The sequence below is a fragment of the Solanum lycopersicum genome, chromosome 2 (assembly GCF_036512215.1).
Source record: "Solanum lycopersicum chromosome 2, SLM_r2.1".
Classification (NCBI taxonomy): domain Eukaryota; kingdom Viridiplantae; phylum Streptophyta; class Magnoliopsida; order Solanales; family Solanaceae; genus Solanum; species Solanum lycopersicum.
In genome coordinates, this window is record NC_090801.1 from 38180724 (window position 1) to 38202903 (window position 22180).

General features: G+C 38.0%; 1 long non-coding RNA gene across 1 annotated transcript; it reads left to right on the forward strand.

Moving 5' to 3' along the window:
• The first annotated feature begins 712 nt into the window (after nt 1–712).
• On the forward strand, nt 713–22107 carry LOC138341685 (uncharacterized). Its single transcript, XR_011214532.1, has 3 exons — nt 713–823; nt 19991–20111; nt 21753–22107. It is a non-coding gene; the product is annotated as an uncharacterized lncRNA (long non-coding RNA).
• Nucleotides 22108–22180: the final 73 nt, after the last annotated feature.

A 22180-nucleotide genomic window follows, 5' to 3' on the forward strand; every position in this document is an offset into this window, starting at 1 on the left:
AGTTTTAAAAATTTAAACATTTTAATATAAAAATATAATGATTTAAAAACTTTAATTCTTCCTTTTAATTTCTAATTTGTTACATATTTGAAAATTACATAAAAAAAAAGAAGCTTAAAAACGCAATGTAACAATTTAAGATATTTTTAGAAAAACATAGTTAAAAACATAATGAAATTTGGCTGACTCTCTTATTTTTATCGGAAAAAAAAGTTGCATATATAGCTTGAAAATAATGTAAGAACTAAAAACTATTATGAATCATAGTAAAATGACAACTAAAAATACGTGAGAATCATATATTTACTTTCTTAAATCACTTGTATCACATAAAACAAAAAAAATGAAGTAACATATATTATTCGAAAATAACATAAAAGGTACATAAATTAAGAATTTAAAATATTTTTTAGGAAACACATAAAAATTTTGTTCACTTTTTCAAATTTCATTTATGTCACATAAATTGGAAGAAAAAAATTACCATACGTTGGGCCTACGCAGGAGCGGACACATTATATCTAGTATATATATATAAAGATGAAGAGGAGGACGATCGATAACAGATTTGTAATTATATATTTAACATGTAAGGGTAAATGATTAATATTTATGATAAAATATCTTACTCCAAACCAAGGGCAAATTCATCATTTAACTTATTTATATATTTATTATTTTGTTGCACGTGTCACTCAACATCTCCAAATCACTTTATTAAGAAAAAAAATACTTAACTTTATTCCTGAAGCATCCACACTGCTTTATTTTTACGCTCAAATGAAGTAGTATTGCTTTCCAATGATGATTTTAGCAATTTGAGGTTAGTATATCTCTCATTTTTTGGTCAAGCTATATCTTGATTCTCTTCAAATTTTTAATTTAATAGTTGAATTCAATAGGTGTGTTTTCGTATTTAACCTCATTCCTTGCCATGATCTTTGTTTTTTTCTCAACTTTTAAAGACTTACTTTCCTTTCTTTCACCTTCTCAATTGGGTGATCCAACTTATACATGTTTTTGTCTCAATTTTCTGTCAATTCTCTTCTTGCTTTCAAAGTTTATGATATGAAATTCTAGATTATATTGTTGATTATTATATCATCTAATCCTTTCTCCGAATTTAATTAATTATCTAATTAGAAGCTAATGCACTGTCATCTACCGATTTGGTTATCTTCTTGCCAAAGTAAAATATCGTAGTCTTATCCCTCAACGTTAATTCTATTTACTTGGGAGAGATCTCCTTTTACATTTCTAGCCAAATACAATTTTGCAAGTGCCTGACACCTTATTTATGTTTTAAACTATGTTCTTTGTTGTGGTGATTATCTATTATCTGAAAATGGTAGTCTAGATTCATTAGTCAATTCTTCCTATTTCTTGTTCCATTTTGGAATTAATAGTGTCAATCATAAAAGTCACATAAGAGTGTTGTATCTTTATTTTTCTTTAATTACTACTACACGTTTGAAAGTTGCTCTATAATTATCTCTTTGATTCTGACTTTCATTCACTACCAATAAGTGACAAGATGCTAAACGAATTTTTCATTCTTATATCGTAGCAAGTAGTCATGGGAATGACTTCCCTATTTATACTCACTTGTTACACAACACATGATGCATGGTCCTTGTGAGAGTTTGTAGAACAAATAACTAAAGGAGAAAATCCATATCCTGTTTATAAAGACGAAATACAGGAAGAAGTATGAAAATTAGAGGATACTTTCTTAATAACTCGTGGGTTGTTCCTTACAATCCATCTTTACTTTGTAAGTTCAACAAAAATTCTTCTAAACATTTCAACAGACTAAGCTAATATCATTTTGCTGTTATGTACTCCAGCTATGCTATGGTTATCTGGTAATGGCCGTATGGGGAAAGGTTAATCTCATAAAAAGGATATACTAGTGTTCAAGTTCTCAATGTTTTCGATGCCAAGCTTCTCCATTAAGTAGTAAGCGATTTAATTTTTGATAGAATATGATGATTCTACAAGCCTATAAAATTGGTGCTTTGATGATAGACAAGAAATGCAAATATATATATATATATATATATATATATATGAGCTCGCCAAAATTGTCGCAGCCACCGGAATTAATTGTCACAGCCACTGAAATTAAACGATTAAATGTACAAGTGCTCAAGATGCTGAAAATACAAGTTGAAACAAATAAGAAAACCTTAATATATTTTATTAAGTAAGGAAGTTGTGTAGAAAAAGGATTGTACAATAAAAGGCAAAATTAATACTCCTTGTTTAACTACAATTGTAACTTCCTTACCTTATTTGATAAGGATACAAGACACGAGAAATCTCTATAAAAGGAGATCAAACGCAGAAGAGCAAGACAAGACTTTTACATCGAAAGAAAGCGAGAGCCATTCATCAAGTAAAAGTCTGTGAGATCAATATTGTTACAAAGTTCAACAAATTCTTGAGTTAGAAATTCTTGAGTTAGAAAGTCTTGAACGTGTAAACTGTTTTTCTGATTCATTATTTGAGTCACTAGTTAGGTTTCATTGTACAAGAAGTGGGTTTGGCTTCTTGTAGAGTTGAGTTTTGGTGAGGTTTGTAACAAGAGGTGGGTTTGGCCACTTGGAGAATAGAGGTAGTCGATTATAGTTAATCGAGAGTTGTCGCAGTGGTGAGGCTATTGTTTATTGAGTTGTAATCATAAATTATTCAGTTGAATTAATAAAACGAGGTTTTTCCTTCCTTTATTGAGGAAGGTTTTTAATTTCAAAAGTGTTTGTGTTCTACTTAAAACAACATACAAGAACCTGATTCTTGTTTTAGGGGTAAGGTTTCTTCAATTGGAATGAGAGCAGGTCTTTTCGATAAAAGATTTACACCTTGAAAAGACTCAATGGCAGCACCACCTACCCCACAAGAGAAAGCTTCACAAACACGACCACCACTATTCAATGGTAAATACTATGGATGGTGAAAGAATCGTATGATGGATCATCTTATCGGCGAAAATCCTGATTTATATGGAGTCATTCTAGATGGACCAACCATACCTATGAAAACTACCACTGCACCAAAATCCCAATGGAGAAATAAGAATTGGATGTTGTAGACAAACTTGCAATCCATAACAATTCCAAGCCAAGAAAATCCTAATCTGTGGTATAGGAACAGATGAATATAATCGAATCTCGTCATATCAAGATGCTAAAGCCATATGGGAAACACTACAAACAGCTCATGAAGGAACAACACAAGTCAAGAAGTCCAAAATTGATAACTTAAACAGACAATACGAACTATTTAGAATGGCAGAAGGGGATACTATACAAGATATACATACCAGGTTCACTTCAATCATCAATGAGATGTATTCCTTGGGAGAGATAGTTCACAATGGAAAGGCAGTAAGGAAACTCTTGAGTGCCCTTCCTGAGACTTGGGAAAGCAAAGTCGAGGCTATCACTGAAGCACCCGACTGATACGCTCAAACTTACTTCTCAAATAAGAAGTAAAGCGGTCGTGTCAAGTAAATAACCCAACTAGTGAGGTTGGGATCGTTCCCACGAAGAAAATAGCTTAGGCTTAACTTTAACCTATTATTACTATTGTTCGGTCAATTACTTCCTTGGAAAGCAAAAACAATAAATAACTAACGAAATTGAAAGAGACACTTAACAGCTTTGAATGTTGGATTTTAATCAATAAATCAAAGTAACTAGGGTTTACGTGTTCCCCACAGGTTCATAACTTGATAATTCTAACTATAACAAATCTTTCCTAGTATCTTGCATGCAAAGTGATAAGTTATGTATTTCTAAATCCTTGGTCAGACATCTAGAAAATCTCACTCCGCACCTTGGTCCGGCTACGTGTGTTTCTATCCTAACCCTTATCTTTACCTCATATTAAGCATCGTATTCGATATTTGACTAAGTTATTACCTCGTACAAATAAATACTAGCCTATTAGATAGTGTACGCTAAATCTATGTTGATAATTCTTTTCCTATTATCTACCTCCTTGGTCCGGCAAGTAGCATTAAGGCAAGTTCTAACGTTCGCCATCCGTTAAAAAGACTTCTAAGCGAAAGATTTATTAATACATGCAAGACACTATTCTAGAATTGTTATTTTATTTAGGTTTTATCTCATTATTTGTCTATTGTTCCCACAACCCTAGTTATGGAATTTAGTTACTCATAGTCATAATCACAATATTCAAATATAGATAAGAATTTATGTACTTACTTCAATGAGAAAGAGTAAAATCCCAAAGTTTGCTTGATTAATCACCAAAAATCACCAACAATCACTTGCAAGAATCTCAAAGTAATCAAGAATCTCACAAAAAGTCTAATGATAATCAAAAGTCTAACAATACAATGTTTACTAATACGGTGTCTAAGAATGATCCAGAGTCTAACAATACGGAATCTAACCTCAAAAATGAGTTTTTTCGAACTATTTATAGAAAATAAAAACCTAATTAAACAAGGACTCTATTTGCTGGAAATCTGTCAAAACGCGGTTGGGTCGACGGACCTCGCGACGGATCGCCGTGGTTACGACGGACCGTCATGGACTCCGTCGTCCCATACTTGTGCAATTTACTATGCTTCTCTCTTCATTACCCTCGACGGCAAGTATGATGGACCATCACAAACACGACGGTCCGTCGAGGGTCTTCGTTCCAAAATACTTCAACTCTTGGAATATGGGTACTGGATTACTTCTCTGAACTTCATGACGAACCTGCAGGACAGACCGTCATAGACACGACGGACCGTCATGGACTCCGTAACCCCACACTTGGTGAGACTTCCACATCTTCCTTCAGCAGCTGCACTACGCTGCCACCTATGGACCGTCACAAGCACGAAGGACCGTCATAAGCTCCGTAGGTGGTCTCTTCTGCATTTCTTCGCTGAAAATCTCTGCATTCATCTTTGGATAGATTTCGTGCAAAATAAAGAGAAACTTCTATAAAAATTAGCACAAAAAGGATTTTGGACACACTAAACTTAAGGAAAAAGTATTAATAATACCGTGAAACCACGGTATATCAACACCCTCAACTTAAATTCGTTGTTTGTCCTCAAGCGACGCACTATGACTCAATACAAAATCTTTGTACAATTGTATCCATGTTTTATCCTTTGCAATCATTTGGCTATCAATCCCGATTAATCTAATCAAATCTATGCATGCTATCACTATTAGGCTTGAATTATGTGAGATCAAAGCATGACACAGACTCACCATGCACTAACACCTGTCCTCTTCAATTTCTCACCGAGGTGCTAACAATTCCGGTATTGCAACTAGTGTCCTCACTTTAAAACAAAATCCTCATTTTTCACACAATAGTTTCAGTTTGAGTATAAGGATTACTTTTCAACACTCGCTCTCAGAACAAAGTCACACTCATTCATACCTATTGCCATAAGCTTGCCCTTATTTTCACTGTCTTAAGTTCGCTATACAATCCTTAGGATCACGATAGGACTTTCTTAGCTTGTAACATAGGCTCAGGGTCAGGAAGGGTATATTTAGGTATACTTTAGTGAATTTTTCCCTCCTTGACATATCGGCTAAACCTACCACTTTCTATCATTTTATCTCGCCCAGTTTCTCATATTCTTTCACCTTGCTATTTTCTCTTCTTTCTTCATTTGTGTAAGTGACTCTCTTCTTTTCTTGCTTGTATTTCTTATATATTTTTCTTTTTGTTTACTTTTCTTTCAACTAATTATTGATTTACTTCACTTGTGTTCTTTCTCTATCTTTGTTCTTTCAACCCCACTTTCCAGAGCATTCCTCATAATAGCCACCCACAACTCATGGCTTTGCCATGAGTCAAGGTACACAATACCCAAAGTTGTGTCAGGGCCATAACGAAGGTTGTTTACTGCATTAGCCACCCTCAACTTATGCTTTTGGCATAAGCTGAGGTGCACATGTCCAAGGAGGGACCAGGGCCAACACATTATTCCCAGAAAAGGTCAGTTGGGGTGAAAAATAAAGGTCTAATTTAAGCTAAGATCATTTGGACCAAAGAAAGATAAATTTCATTTGGTTTTCTTTTGTTTAAGCTAAAAATAGGCTATATTGAATAAGGGCCTATGATCCTTTCCTAATTGTCTATTACAGCTCAATTTTAGCAGGACTAACCAAGCAAGTTCTAGCTCTGTACAAATAGTGGACTATTCAAATCTTCCTCACACTCACTTGACATCTCATCACTATACCAGATTATCAGACACCTAGTTCAAATTTTAGACTTAAGGTATGCAATAATGTACCTCTATGTCATGCTTAGAGCCACACATTTATCAGTTACTATGCCTAGTCGTGCATCATTTTCCAATTTATCAGGATATCATTTTAGCCATCATGCTCTAGAATTAAACTATGTACAAAAGACATAGACATGCTGGTTCAACAGAAAAAGTAATCAATCTTTTGGGGAAAAGAACACAGGCAAGAAAACCCTAAAAGAGGATAGTGAATTGGGCTACTTAGACTTCACCCTAACACTCACTTTCCATTTACCCCACCCCCAACAAAAAAACATGCAATTGTCCCCAATTCATAAAAATTTAAATACTAGAGTGGTAGGTGAAGCAAACCTGTGGCGCAAAGCGCTGTCGATCAGCAAGCTGGTGGCTTTGGTTCCCCGGAACCCACGTCCTCTGCAATCTGGACACCCTCAGTGGTGTACTCAGCAACAACCGCACTATCAGCAGTGCCTCCCACTATCTCCACCGTTCAGGAGCTAGACGCCCCATCTGCTAACTCTCTCTAGCTCTTATCTGGTGTTCCGCCTCCTCAGCAAGTGAGGCTCTCCTCGCAGCCTCCATCTTACGGCGCTCCTTCTTCCGTGCTCGCGCCTCATCCTCTGTACGACCCCTACTCCTCTTGGCATTCTCTCGAGGGGGAGGTGGTGGAATCTTTGAGGTGGCGAATAGGGCCGCCAAAACTGTTTCTTCAGCAGGCCCGACAGAAGGGGCCTCAGACTAAGGCACCCTCTAAGATCGTGTCGATATCTACACGAAGACTGTCGACCGTAGCCTGAAGATTCGACATATCCACCGGAGGGGCTGGCCGGGCTAGCACCCGCAACTCAAAGGCGTCCAAGCGCTGGTGAACCTCAGCGATCTTCGGCTCTATATACTGGACCATTTTCGCTCCAGGCGCTCTTCTGTCTTGGTAATGGACCTCTGCATCCACGGCTGGATATGATGCAGAAGTGTGGCCATTTGCGCCTCTAATTTTTGGACCCTAGCAAGCGGGACCAACGCGGGTAGAGGGGTTGTGCGAGAGGAGCTCGGGGAAGTGCTACTACCCGGGATGGACTCGACCGGGGTAGTGTTAGTGGACACCGCCTGCGTATCTGTGCGGGCCTGGGTTACTGTATCAGCAAGATCGTCAGCAAGTGGGGGCAGCTATGGATGGGGCCCTCTGCGTGGAGCCAACTCATTGGCCTTATCTTTGATGAGGCCGACATCAACCATGCCTTGCGGGGTCTTGAGCTGATCTACGTGCTATATAGGCACACTGCGGACCTATAGAGAGAAAAGATCATGCACGGGAAAGGGTAAGTATTTGTGACCTTGAAAGCCCTCTCGTGCATGAATGCCTGAAGAAGCCACGCGAAATCCACCTCGAACCCGGCTATCATCGCCGCCATCAATATTGCTCGATCCCATTTAACGATATTATCAGAGACTGTGGGGGAAAGACAGTAGCGGAAAATCAGCCACAAGAACTTCGCCGTGAAAGTTAGGTTGGCCTTCTTGATGGCCCCCATGGCTCGGTCACCAAGTCGGCACCCTCTCCATCAACTGACAGGTGCAGGGCCATCCACCTCTTGGTGGTCTCTCTCAGCGATGGTTCGCGCAGGAACTGGCCATCTTTAACCAGCTGCCATCGGTAGTCAAACTCAGCAGTGAGAGGGGTCCGAGTAGCATCAACACCCTCACCGTATAGAAACCGGCGGATGGAAGGCAGGGAAATGTCGACCTGCTCCAGTGGGGCCTGTTTAGCGGGGGCATCCCGCCTATCAATCTTTGATCGAAAGAGTCGCTACGTAGGATGCGTAGAACTCTCGGACCATTTCTTCATTGAAACGTCCCAACGAACGTGCTGTCCACTCCAGGCGATGCCTGGTGAAGAGATTGTGGATCTCAGGCATCATCGAGAGACTCCCTGTAAGAACCCGCCACTCCAATGTGAGTGTTGGAGTCATAACTCCTTTGTTAGTCAGGAACTTGGCGTCAGAGTAGACTTGAAATTGCCCGTCGACACACCACCGGTTGGGCTGGTCAGTAGCGGGGGTGGGGGCATGAGCTAGTGATCCTGGTGTAGATTCCGAACTTTCAGCCTCATCAGACGAGGCCGATGCTGCAGCGGTGGCAGGTGCAGGAACCTCAGCAGAGCCGGAGGCTTCCTCCGACCACCAAAATCCTAAGGATCCAGATGCTCCTTCTTCGTTGGTGGCTGACCCAGAAGGTGTGCCGGTCACTGTGCGCTCCTCATCAGACTGGGAGGCAGTGACTAAGACGGACGCCACCTTTGTGGGTGTGGCTCTGGTGGCACGTGAAGCACGGGAAGTGGTGGAAGTTTTTGGGGGCACGTGAAGCACAGGAAGTGGTGGAAGTGTTTGGGGGCACGTACTCGGGGTCACGCTCATCATCAGAGCCAATGACCATGGGGGCAGACGGGGCAACAGACTTCGATCGCCCGCGTGCATAGATTTGATCTTGCTTGGGTTCCATAGTAGGTAGTACCTGTAAAGGATCAATATTAGTACGAGTAGTGGCAAACAAGACAAGCAAAACCACACAAAAAAAATTAAAATAATATGACATTTCTATAGTAATAGTGACACACGACGGGCCTAGTGATGGCTCATCGTGACTATAACGGACCGTCATGAGGTCCGTCGTGTCTTCCTTAGACTATGTATATATGGAGAACCCTGAAGGAGAGTCTCTGACAAGTATGACGGTATGTGCAGGACGGACCGTCACATGTACGACGGTCCTTCGTAGGTGTCCGTCAGAGGATACTTGAAAAAAATGGAGACCCTTAGGAGAGGGGTCTCTGACCGTCATAACGGCCATGCAGGACAGACCGTCGTGGGTATGACGGTCCGTCGTACTCGTCCATTTGAGGACACTTAGAAAAATGGAGAGAGACCCTTAGGAACAGGGTCTCTGACAACCAGAACGGTTGTGCAGGACGGACCGTCGTGAAGACGATGGTCCGTCACATGTGTCCGTTGGAGGACACTTAGAAAAAAAATGAGAGACCCTCAGGAATAGGGTCTCTGACAACCAGAACGGTTGTGCAGGACGGACCGTCGTGAAGACGACGATCCGTCACATATGTCCGTTGGAGGACACTTGACTAAAATTGGACAGTGGGGTGTTAGGGCTTTTAGAATGGACCCTACGACGGTCCATCGTGGGTACGACGGTTCATCATCGGGGTCTCGTTTTGTAGATTAGTGACAGAACTGGGGGTACCCCATGCATCCTCGATGAACCCAAATCTAACTTGTAGTGTTTTGGACCTACATTTGTCTAACCTAACTACCTAGGAAACTAGCAATGCAAAAGCACCTATGTCTAGGGCTGTAAACACGACAATTTTGAACATTTATAACCTAGGTTAGACAGAATCTTATATAAAAGAAATGAACATATCACGAACAACTAAGCTAATACTAATTAACAAACAAAAATGCAAGATAAATGAGTAGAAATTAGAGACACATACCTTAGAATTGGAGAAAAACAAGATGGACAAGTACTCGGTGACCAGGAAGACACCCACAGCAGCAACTCCGACTAGCAGATTATAACTTTTAGAGCTTTGGAGAATTTTAAAGGGACAATGATCGGTTGATATAGGGAGAGATTGTGGAAGTTCAAAGGAGAGTGCAATTGGAGGAATAATGAAGGAATGGGGGTGAAATGAGGGGTTAGGGAGTTTAAATGGTGACATTTTATAAAAAAAACACTCCAACCGGGTCAGGTCAGGTACGCCTCATTAATGACGTGACGATTCCCCGATGACGGTCCATCGCAGTTGTGACGACCCGTCGTTGGTTTCGTCATGTGTGCCCTAGTTTGAAAATAACAGAAAGGCGTACCTGGTACGACGGATGCATACGACGGTCCATCTCAGGCGCAACGGTCCGTCGCTGTATCCGTCAGTGACTGCTGCAGAATTTCCTGATGATGTGCCTGCAAATTTAAAAACCCATTAGTAGAAAAATGCTACCATTACTAAAAAGACTATAAGTATTGGGTTGCCTCCCAACAAACGCCTGATTTAATGTCACGGCACGACTGAGGACACTTGATTACTCAGACTTCATCAAGATGGTTTGCCTCTATCACTTTATTCCCCGCTGCTTTATGCCCAAAATGGAGTTTTATTCATTCTCTATTAACCTCAAACCGCACTTCCTCCTTGGCTTTTAACTCAACTGCTCCATGAGGGAATACTTGGGTAATCAAGTAGGGGCCAGTCCATTTGCACTTGAGCTTGCCCGGAAGACAAGGTGACCCAAAACTGTCTAAAAGCACTAAATCCCCAATCATAAACTCTTGTTTTGCACTTTTTTGTTCATTCTCCTTCTTCATCTTTTATTTGTGGGATATGGCAGATACCGATGGGAGCTCACCATTCTGCCTCATGGTCCTACAAATGTTGAAGGCCGCTTCTTCATTGTTCAACCGAAATTTCATCTGTCCCTTTTCCATATCAACTAAGGCTCTACCTCTAGCAAGGAATGGCCTCCCAAGAATAATAGGCACTTCAAAATCGACTTCACAATCAAGAATAACAAAATCAGCCGGATAGATGAATGACTCCACTTTTACTAGCACATCATGGAGTATCCCTATAGGCCGTTTCACTGTCCGATCAGCCATCAGTAGCCACATCGCAGTGGTTTTTGGATCCCCTAAACCCAACTTCTTGTAAATCGAGAGGGGCATGAGATTTATGCTTGCCCCCAGATCACATAATGCTTTCGCAAAATGTAATGACCCAACTGTACAAGGAATAGTGACCACAACCGGATCTTCTTTCTTTTGTACGAGGGATCTTGTAGCAATAGCACTACAATGCTGCAGTCTATCATCACTCTCGAAAGTGACCGATCTTTTTTTTTGTGACCAGATCTTTCATAAACTTGGCATAACCGGGCATTTGTTCTAGAGCTTCTACCAAAGGAACATTGATAAAGAGCTACTTCAGCATTGTTATAAAACGCCGATATTTACCATCCTCGGTATTTTTCACTAATCTCTGAGGGAAGGGTGGTGGTGGTCTAGGCATAGGAATTACCTTCATAGGGATTTCTGCATCTTTTCCATTGCTCTCTTCTTCCTCACCACTACTCTTTACCACCTTGTCATCATTCTTTCTCACATTTTCCTCATTAGACGGCATAGGTGGGTCAATGGTTTGCTTACCACCCCGAGTAGTGATCACCATACAGTGAGCATCATTTTTTGGATTTTGGACAGTGTTGCTAGGAAGAGTGTCCGGTTGCCGTGTGTTCACTATCGCTGATAATTGGGCCATTTGCAACTCGATCTATTTAATCGATATTGCATGTGTATCAACTTTTTGCCCAATACTAGCTAAATCATACCTTAACTCTTTAATGTGCTCATCACTAACATCAAACCTCCTCATCCTTTTGTGCAACATATCTTCAACTTGGGCCATACTATCTCCACCATCCCTAGGAGTAACTTCACGATTTTGAGGAGGGACATAGGGCCCATTCCTATCATTTGTGTTACTGAAGTTACCCCTGTTGAAGTTGTTGTCGCGGTTGTAATTTCCATCTCGGACATATTGACCCTCACAGTTATAGTTACCATAGTTCCGACCTTGGTTCCCTTGACCTTGGCGCCAATTATCCTTATTTGAGCCTTGGGCGCTTGGTCGAAAACCCCCTGTCTGCTCATTTACTGCATAGGTGTCCTCCGCATAATAGCATTCATCATTAGGAGGTGGTGGTTTAGAAAAGTAGTTGACTGCATTTATCTTTTCTGCACCCTAGTGACATGTTTTAGTACCAACCCAAGCTCAGTTCTCATCTGATCTATTTTTTCACGAATCTCATCTGTGGCTGGGTTGTGAGTGGACTGCACTGTGAAGGTGTTTCCCCCTGTATCAGACTTCCTATTACTCCAAGCTTATTCCGGGAGATTTTCTCTAATTTTTTGGCAATCTCAGCATAAGGACATTTCCCATAAGATCCACCTGCTATAGTGTCCAACACCGCTTTATTATTATCATCATGTCCCCGATAGAAGTATTCCTTCATTGACTCATCATCTATACGGTGATTTGGGACACTTCTCAAGAACGAGGTGAATCTATCCCAAGAACTACTAACTGACTCTCCTGGTAGTGCCACAAAGTTATTCACTCTGTCTTTGTGGTTTAGTTTCTTGGAGACCGGATAGTAGCGTGCTAAGAAAACATCCCTTAGTTGGTTCCAAGTGAAGATTGAGTTGTATGGGAGCTCAGTGAACCATATAGCAGCCTCTCCCGTCAGTGAGAGAGGAAACACTCTGAGCCCTATTACTTCTAAATCAAAATCAGGCCTCCCTACACAACTTTTACACACTACCATTACCTTAGATATATGGGCATGTGGATCCTTAGAAGGTAGCCCTGAAAACAAACCTCTGGCAGTGAGAATTTGCATCAGGCTACTAGTTCCCACAAAAGTATGGCCTGTGGGTAGAGGAGGCAGAACAAGTGGCCCATCGGAATCTACTATATTATCATAGCCTCTGTAGTATGATTGGGGCCGTGGAACGGGATTTTTTCCCCTCTGTTGGTGTTCACTCGGAGAATCGGGTAACATCTGACCATGAACATCAACCAGAGCTGGTATGTTCTGGTTTGGATCATCATCATTGATTCCCAAGTTTCAGTTCATGTTGCGTAGTGTACGCTCTAATTCGTGATCGTAGGGAAACAATGGTTCTCTTCCACTCCGTGTATTTGGCATACAAGAAGTTGGTTCTGCGCATATCAAAAACAATAAAACAAAGTAAAATCAAGAAAATATCAACTAAACTATAGTAATAAGTTTAAGTTAATCTACAAGCTATAATCCCCGGCAACGGCGCCAAAATTTGATATGCTCAAACTTACTTCTCAAATAAAAAGTAAAGCGGTCGTGTCAAGTAAATAACCCAACTAGTGAGGTTGGGATCGTTCCCACGAGGAAAATAGTCTAGACTTAACTTCAACCTGTTATTACTATTGTTTGGTCAATGACTTCCTTAGAAAGTAAACATTAAAATGGGGGATTTCTAGTTCTAAATGAATGAAAATAACTAACTAACTTGAAAGAGACACTTCACATCTTTGAATGTTGGATTTTAATCAATTAATCATAGTAACTAGGGTTTACGTGTTCCCCACAGGTTCATAACTTGATAATTCTAACTATAACAATTCTTTCCTATTATCTTCCATTCAAAGTGATAAGTTATGTATTTCTAAATCCTTGGTCCGGCATCTAGAAAATCTCACTCCGCACCTTGGTCCGACTATGTGTGTTTCTATCCTAACCCTTACCTTTACCTCATATTAAGCATCACATTCGATATTTGACTAAGTTATTACCTCGTACCAATCAATACTAGCCTGTTAGATAGCGTACACTAAATCTATGTTGATAATTCTTTTCCTATTATCTACCTCCTTGGTGCGGCAAGTAGCATTAAGGCGAGTTCTAACGTTGGTCATCCGTTAAAAAGACTTCTAAGCGAAAGAATAATTAATACATGCAAGACACTATTCTAGAATTGTTATTTTAGTTAGGTTTTATCTCATTATTTGCTTATGGTTCCCACAACCCTAGTTATGGAATTTAGTTACTCATAGTCATAATCACAATATTCAAATATATTAGATAAGAATTCATGTACTTACTTTAATGAGAAAGAGTAAAATCCCAAAGTTTGCTTGATTAATCACCAAAAATCACCAACAATCACTTGCAAGAATCTCAAAGTAAACAAAAATCTCACAAAAAGTCTAATGATAATCAAAAGTCTAACAATACAATGTTTACTAATACGGTGTCTAACAATGATCCAGAGTCTAACAATACGGAGTCTAACCTCAAAAACTAGGTTTTTCAAACTATTTATAGAAAATAAAAACCTAATTAAACAAGGACTCTATTTGCTGGAAATCTGTCAAAATGCGGTTGGGTCGACGGACCTCGCGACGGATCGCCGTGGTTACGACGGACCGTCATGGACTCCGTTGTCCCATACTTGTGCAATTTACTATGCTTCTCTTTTCATTACCCTCGACGTCAAGTATGATGGACCATCACAAACACGACGGTCCGTCGAGGGTCTTCGTTCCAAAATACTTCAACTCTTGGAATATGGGTACTGGGATTACTTCTCTGAACTTCATGACGAACTTGCAGGATAGACCGTCATAGACACGACGGACCGTCATGGACTCCGTAACCCCACACTTGGTGAGACTTCCACATCTTTCTTCAGTAGATGCACTACGCTGCCACCTACGGACCGTCACAAGCACGACGTACCGTCGTAAGCTCCGTAGGTGGTCTCTTCTGCATTTCTTCGCTCAAAATCTCCCATTCATCTTTGGACAGATCTCCTTCAAAATAAAGAGAAACTTCTATAAAAATTAGCACAAAAAGGCTTTTGGACACACTAAACTTAAGGAAAAAGTATTAATAATACCCTGAAACCACGGTATATTAGCGACCTAGATTCACTGGCCATGGATGAGTTGATTGGAAACCTCATCACATATGAACTCAAGAAAAATCAAGAAAAAGAAATCGAAGGCAAAAGAAAGGAAAGGAACCTGGTTCTAAAGGCTACTGCATCAGATGACTTTGAGGATGAAAATATCGCTCTTCTGACCAAAAGGTTCACCAGAATGCGGAAAAGAGGACAAACATAAGAAAAGAAAACTCTTCAAAAATCCAATGAAAACACTAAAGACCAAGTCTGTCATAAGTGCGGAAGCCCATATCACTTCATCAAATTATATCCACTCTGGGCTTTAGAGAAGAAAAAGACAACCTCAGAGAAGGGAAAAGACATTAAAAAAGATAAGTTCATTCCTTCAAATAGAAGAACGACAACTCAAGAAGCAGATATCTACATGAAAAATTTGCAGTAATGGGAAATTCATCTGATGAAGAATCTTATGATGGTGAGACAGAAAACAAATCTCTTCTTACACTAGAACAAGAAGATGAATATGAATTTCTTGCCCTAGTAGAAGTTGAAACCAAAAAAGAAAAGGAAACCTGCAGATCCCAAGAAATTATATTAGCGCTTATAGTTGGATCAGATTCTGAAGAGGATAAAGAAGAAGAAGATATGAATGAAAAGGTTAGTCTTCATCACATACAAGACAATTAAAATCTTACTCAAAAAGGGAGCTAGAATCTTTACTCTACACCCTTATCGATGCGTATAAAACAACAGACTCAAAAAGAGAATTGATAACGGAAGACTATGCACCATTAAGAGAAGAAAACAAGAATCTTGAAAAAACAAAATCTTCATCTATTATCTAAAAATACTGAGCTTAGTAAAAACCTAGACTTGGTAAGTAAAAAGAATGAAGAGCTAACCAAAGAGCTTCTCGTGACTAAAACTGAAGCGGAGAATGGAATGAGATGGACCAGTTCTTCCATACTACTTGATAACATTCACAGGAATCGTACTTCTGAGAGATACGGAATAGGTTTTGATAATACTAACCCTCAAGTAAAAAATCTCAACATAGATTGTCTATGTATGCACTGAGGGCTTGTAGGGCGTAAAAGTTACAATTGTCGAAGAAAATTGACTGCTCATAACAATAATCTAAACTCTCAAAGAAAACCTCATCATGACAAAACCAGTGAACAAAAACAAATCCCTACAGCCAAATCTCTTCCCAGATAGGCCAGAAAAAATCTTATTCATCCATTTTTAAAGCAAAAATCAAAGTGAATCTAGGTACCAAAGTCTAACCCCTGAAATTGACTGCAGAATTAGTGAGAAGGAAGCAACAACAATGGTACTTGGATAGTGCATGTTCCAAACACATGATTGGAGATAAAAGTAGCTTTCTCTCACTCAGAAACTTCAAAGGAGAAAACATGACTTTTGGTAATGGAAAAAGTGGTCAAATTCAGGGAATTAGAAAGGTTGGGTCTATGGATACTCATGCAATTGAAAACGTATACTATGTGAATGGTCTATAACATAATCTACTAAGCGTATCTCAAATATGCGATAGAGGAAACAATGTACTCTCTACAGAAAAAGAGTGCAGAGTGACAAATTCAGTGACTGGGAACCTGGTTCTACTAGGTAAGAGACACAACAATGTGTATAAAACAAAGTTTGTGGAGTCTAAATAAAATATTCTTAAGTGCCTAAGTGTAGTCTCTGATTGCTCCATGCTCTAGCACAAAAGAATGGGACACATAAGCATGACAACAATAAATAAACTCATTTCTAAGGACCTGGTTAGTGGACTGCCAACCAAAAGTTTCAGTAACAACAAAGTATGTGGAACCTGTATTCAAGGAAAATAGGTGAGAACATCATTCAAACCAAAGTTGACAGTCAAAACTACCAAGCCATTAGAGCTGCTTCACATGGATTTGTGTGGACCAATGCGTGTACAAAGCAGAGGTGGGAAAAGATATGTGTTTGTAATAGTTGATGATTATTCAAGATTCACATGGGCACTGTTTCTTGCAACAAAGGATGAAACATTCACTATGTTTGAAATCTTTGCAAAGTTGGTTCATAAAAAATTCAACAAAGAAATAATTAGCATCCGATCTGATCATGGACTGGAATTTGAAAACTCACAATTCCTACAATTTTGTATTTTAAACGAGATCGAGCATAATTTTTCAGCACCTAGAACACCACATCAGAACGGAGTAGTTGAGCAGAAAAATAGAACACTAGAAGATATCGCAAGAACAATGTTGATCTCAAGCAAACTTCCAAAATCCTATTGGGCCGAAGCAGTAAACACAGGGTGCTATCTCATAAATAGATGCATGATCAGATCAGTGTTAAACAAAACACCATATGAGTTACTAAAAGGGGGAAAATCAAATTTGGGACATCTTAGGGCCTTTGGGTGTCTATGCTTTATACACAACAATGACAAAGACAACTTAAATTTGATGTCAAGAGTGATGAAGGAATTTTTCTAGGTTATTCTTCACAAAGCAAAGCCTACAAGGTACTTAATAAAAGAACAAACCGTGTAGAAGAAAGTGTGCATGTTGTCTTTAATGAAAGTAATAGGGAAATTAAAGGTAATTCAGAGGATGAACAGAATGAAGTCACCTGTTAAAGGTCATCAGAACCAAAAATATGGGAAGAAGAAATCATATCCTCTCATAAAACACCTGAAACAGAAGATAAGTATGCTACTGAAATTGGTCCTACTGCATCTGAAGAACTTGCCAACATCCAAACTCATAGCTGGAAGCATCAAAGGTCACATCCTTTACAAAACATTCTTACTGCTCTTAATTCAGGCATCTCAACAAGATCCAAATTACGCAGTATGTGTGCTTTTTCTGCCTACGTATCCCTGATTGAGCCAAAAAATATAAAAGAAGCACTATTAGACTCTGATTGGATTAGTGCTACGCAAGAAGAACTTAATTAGTTTGCACGAAGCAGAGTATGGAACCTGGTCCCAAAACCTTAAAACAGAACGTTAATAGGAATAAGGTGGATATTTAGAAATAAGCTTGATGAACAAGGACAAATCATACGCAACAAAGCTAGGATAGTTGTATAGGGATATAACCAAGAAGAAGGGATAGACTATGATGGAACCTTCCCACCCGTGGCAGGAATTGAAGAAATTAGAATATTGATTGCATATGTTGCTCACATGGAATTCAAACATTATTAGGTGGATGTCAAAAGTGACTTTTCAAATGGTTATCTACAAGAAGAGGTGTATGCGAAACAACCCCCCAGTTTTGAAAATACCAAGTATCCTGATTATATATACAAATTAGACAAAGCAATTTATGGGCTAAAGCAAGCACCAAGAGCATGGTATGATCGATTGTCCATCTTTTTTCTCACACATGAATACACAAGAGGCAAAATTGATAATACATTGTTTCTTCGAAACACATTGAAAATCTGTTCATCGTTCAAGTGTATGTAGATGATATCATATTTGGAGGAACTAATGACTCACTTGGGGTGGAGTTTTCTCAACTAATGAATAGTGAATTTGAGATGAGTATGACGGGAGAACTAAACTTCTTCTTAGGACTCCAAATTAAACAAACCCCAGTATGTACATCAATTCATCAACAAAAATACATCAAGGAACTAATGAAGAAATATGATATGAATGAAGCTAAGAGAAATGACACACACATGGGGACAACAACAAAACTTGATAAAGATGAACCAGGTTCACCAGTAAATGACACTAGATACGGAGGGATGATTGGATCACTACCCTTAATATCTACTCTTCAAGTAATTTCCATTTCATCATCAATTTGTATAAATTTTGTTTCGTGTGTGTAATTTTTATGATTTCTTCTTTAGGTTATCAGGTGCAAGATCATAAGTAGCTTTGTTTTACCATGTTATTACACTATTGTGATTGTATTTAATAAAATCAAGGAGTTGCTTCTAATATAGTATTGGAAGTTGTCAATAAGTCTACGTTTATGGAAAGGGAACTGTTGTTTGTGATTTCACATCAAAGCTATTTTTTTTATTTGCACGCACATATCCTTTATTCCTTGAGATACTTATCACCTCCTCCAATACACAAGTTTCAGCTAATTTGTCCATCATAATTATTATCTTGGACATAATTAAGCTATGGTATATTAAAAAAAATCCCTCTATTCTTGATCATTAATATGATGGCATAAATTAATAATAGTTGATAGTAGCTCTATTAAACTTATAGTTTTTGATGAATATTGTTATTGTGCTTTTTGAGAGACTTGAGAGTATTTTTTGTTGCATTGATAACAAGTAACAAAAATAACATCCTTGAGTCCAAACATATATTCACAGATGATGACTGCGGACTATTGTATTTGATTCTCTCACCATCAATTCATGTAAAAAGAATTTGTGTAAATTGATTTTACGAAGTGTTTCAATATGTCGGTTTATTCTTAAAGAGGTAATCTCTGATTGTTTCAACAACTGATTTCCAGCAATTTTCCAATGAGGTGAAACCCATTTTAACTAATACAAGAATCTATGTGGTGTTGTCTATACTTAATTGTTATGTCTTTTGAGGAAGTTTTTCTTAGTTGTAGGCCTATAATTAGTATTAATAGTTCTTTTCAATCTGCAAAAAAAAATTATAGACTTCCTAATTCATACATTTATTTTTTAAGGACTCCAACCCTTCGTTACATTTGTGTTTAAGTGGAAAAATAAAATATACCTTTGAGTGGTAAGAGAAAGAGTCCATTTACTTTCAATGTTTTTCATGTTTACTTAAAATCACACCATATCTGATGTTCTTGATACTATTAAGATTAGTACACTTGTGAAATAGAACCTTAAAGTTGTATTAAGAATGCAGAAAAAAGGTTATATTTAGTGCAACGTAAAGGTCAAAGACAGTGAGAAATTTTAATCCATTTCTATCACGTAAGGCATATCTAAAGCTGACTTGACTTCAACATTTTGTATGGTTTTCAAATTTATGATTTTACAAAATCACACCCTCCATATATTATTCTGTATGGCTATCTAATCTTTATTGTGGTTATGAGTAACATGTAATTATTCATGGCTTTGGGTATACACCTCTTTCCTCATTGAATTTCGTAGACAATATTTCATACATCTAAATTTTAATAGCTCTAGAATGTATGAAATTTTCTGACGCCTACTTTTGTGTCTTTTTTTCCCCTTGGTTATAAGTTGAGATTATATAGAATGCTCATCATATCGGACATATGTCAGATTACACAAAGAGAGTTAAACTTGATTTGTATTCCAAGAAAACAGAGCAGTACTTTCAAGAATATCTTACTCTTTTGAGGTATGATTTCCTCTAAACTTTTGCTCAAATCTTTCTTCTTTCCCGCTATTTTCATCTTAAATTTTCTTATTTGGTTCTATTCATTCTATGGTGAGTGGTGACATATCTCTATAAATGGAAAGGCTGAAATTTTAGGTTGAAGAGAACTTTGATTTAATACGACTTTTCTTAAAAAAAATTATTGTCTCAGTAAAAAGTGCAAGATCAAAACTAATAATAAAAGCAAAAAAGGGAAACTTATATATCAAAAATGGCATCTAAGCTGACAGGAGCAAATTTAAGACATGCTTAGCTATGATCTTGTTTTGGTTTTGTAACCATAACTGTTGTTTATTTGAAAAATTCTTTTGATTCAGACTCTCAATTAGTGTCTAATCTCTACTCAAAAACGTCCCAAACCGATTTATTCAAATTACTCTGCACTGCTGAGGTAGAATTATGATCACTGAATGTTGTTGCTGTTTATGATGTAGGCAGCAGTGTTGATGAGAACATGCTTGCGATTGTTTTAGTATCCATGTTTGGCATTACAGGCTGTTCTGTCGATATGTCTGGTAAAAATGGATTTTAATGATTAGTTGGATATTAGTTTTAGGACACTATTTGAAAACAGTGTCAATGAATTCTGATTATACATTTGTTTAAGTAGAAAGAACTGAAGTTGCTAACGTTGTTAGAGGTGGTAGGCTATGCTTTTGTTTGTGGGGTTGCTTAAAATAATACCATATTCCAGCCACTATTTGGACCATTTCTTGATACTATTCTGGATCTTGCCTTTCTTGGAATGCATTGAAAGTTGGCAATAACGTTGGCAATGTGAAAGTGTCATAGTTAATGTTGTTAGCAGTAGTATTAGACATGGGTTGTACTGACTTTATTTGTGGAGTTGCTTAAAATTTTAAACTCCAACCATTTCTTGAAGAAGCCTTAGCAGGTAATACATTCGTTCCATTTCTCAACACCTCTTTTGGTTCTTGATGTTTTGAAAAGGTGTTAAAAGATGTTGATGATAGTATTAACGCTTCATTTAGTACAACTAGTTTTAATTTCTCAATTCTTGTTTAGCTTCTTTATAATTATGTTCTTTCGCTTTCTATGCAATAGGATTTTAATTCTGATTCGACTGTGTTGCCTTTTGCTGTCTATTATGGTTTGTATGTTCGTGCCTTTGTGTAATATTTTGAGGTGTGTTAAGTATTGCTCTCCTACCATTATTTCTTTATAAATTATTCAGGTGTACAATGTTGTAAGTTTTTGTTTGTGATATATATCGTAGTTATAATTCATAAGTATCAAGTTTCAACATAATAACACACATTATCATTAATAAATGTTATACTCAATTCAAGCATTACTTTAGTATTTTTTTCATGCCTTCTTCTTGGAAAATATTTAGTGAAAAACATAGAAAAGTTACATAGATAATAGGAATCATATAATGATTATAATTTAATAAACACATGCTATAAAAGGGATAGGAAATAGAGATTGTATAAATTGATGACACCTGACTAAAAAATCTCCTTAAATAAATGTGACAATGATAAAAACTAATGAATTTTTTTTATGAAGAATGCAATAGTAAGGAATTGTATCACGCCTGATTCGATTCGTGAAAGATATTATGTATCTTTGTTGCAGGACAATTATGTTTGTTGGCTATAAGAACTGGTTGTATGATACAGAAGACTAACGGGGAATAAAGTTAACATTCTGATTATGTTGTCATTTTAGATGTCATCTATTAGCTGATGCAAGTTCTCTATGTGTCTATATGCCTATGACTTTGGGTGATTTTTCTTTGTTGTGGCTCTTAGAGGCCATCATGTAGTTGTAGAAACTTGAAGCTTTTTCATTTTCTTTATTTATATGGTCTTCTAATTACAATCAATATTTTTCGCTATGTTTTGTTTCACCTTCAGTGTTTCAATTGTGTTGATGATATTGTCTCCATCTACAATATAATAAAGCAGAAACATGCTTCATAGTTTTCTTAGTTTTCTGTGTAAAACTGAATAGCTGATCACCTACACTGAAATAGCAGTAGGAAATGCATATGTTGATAGAAT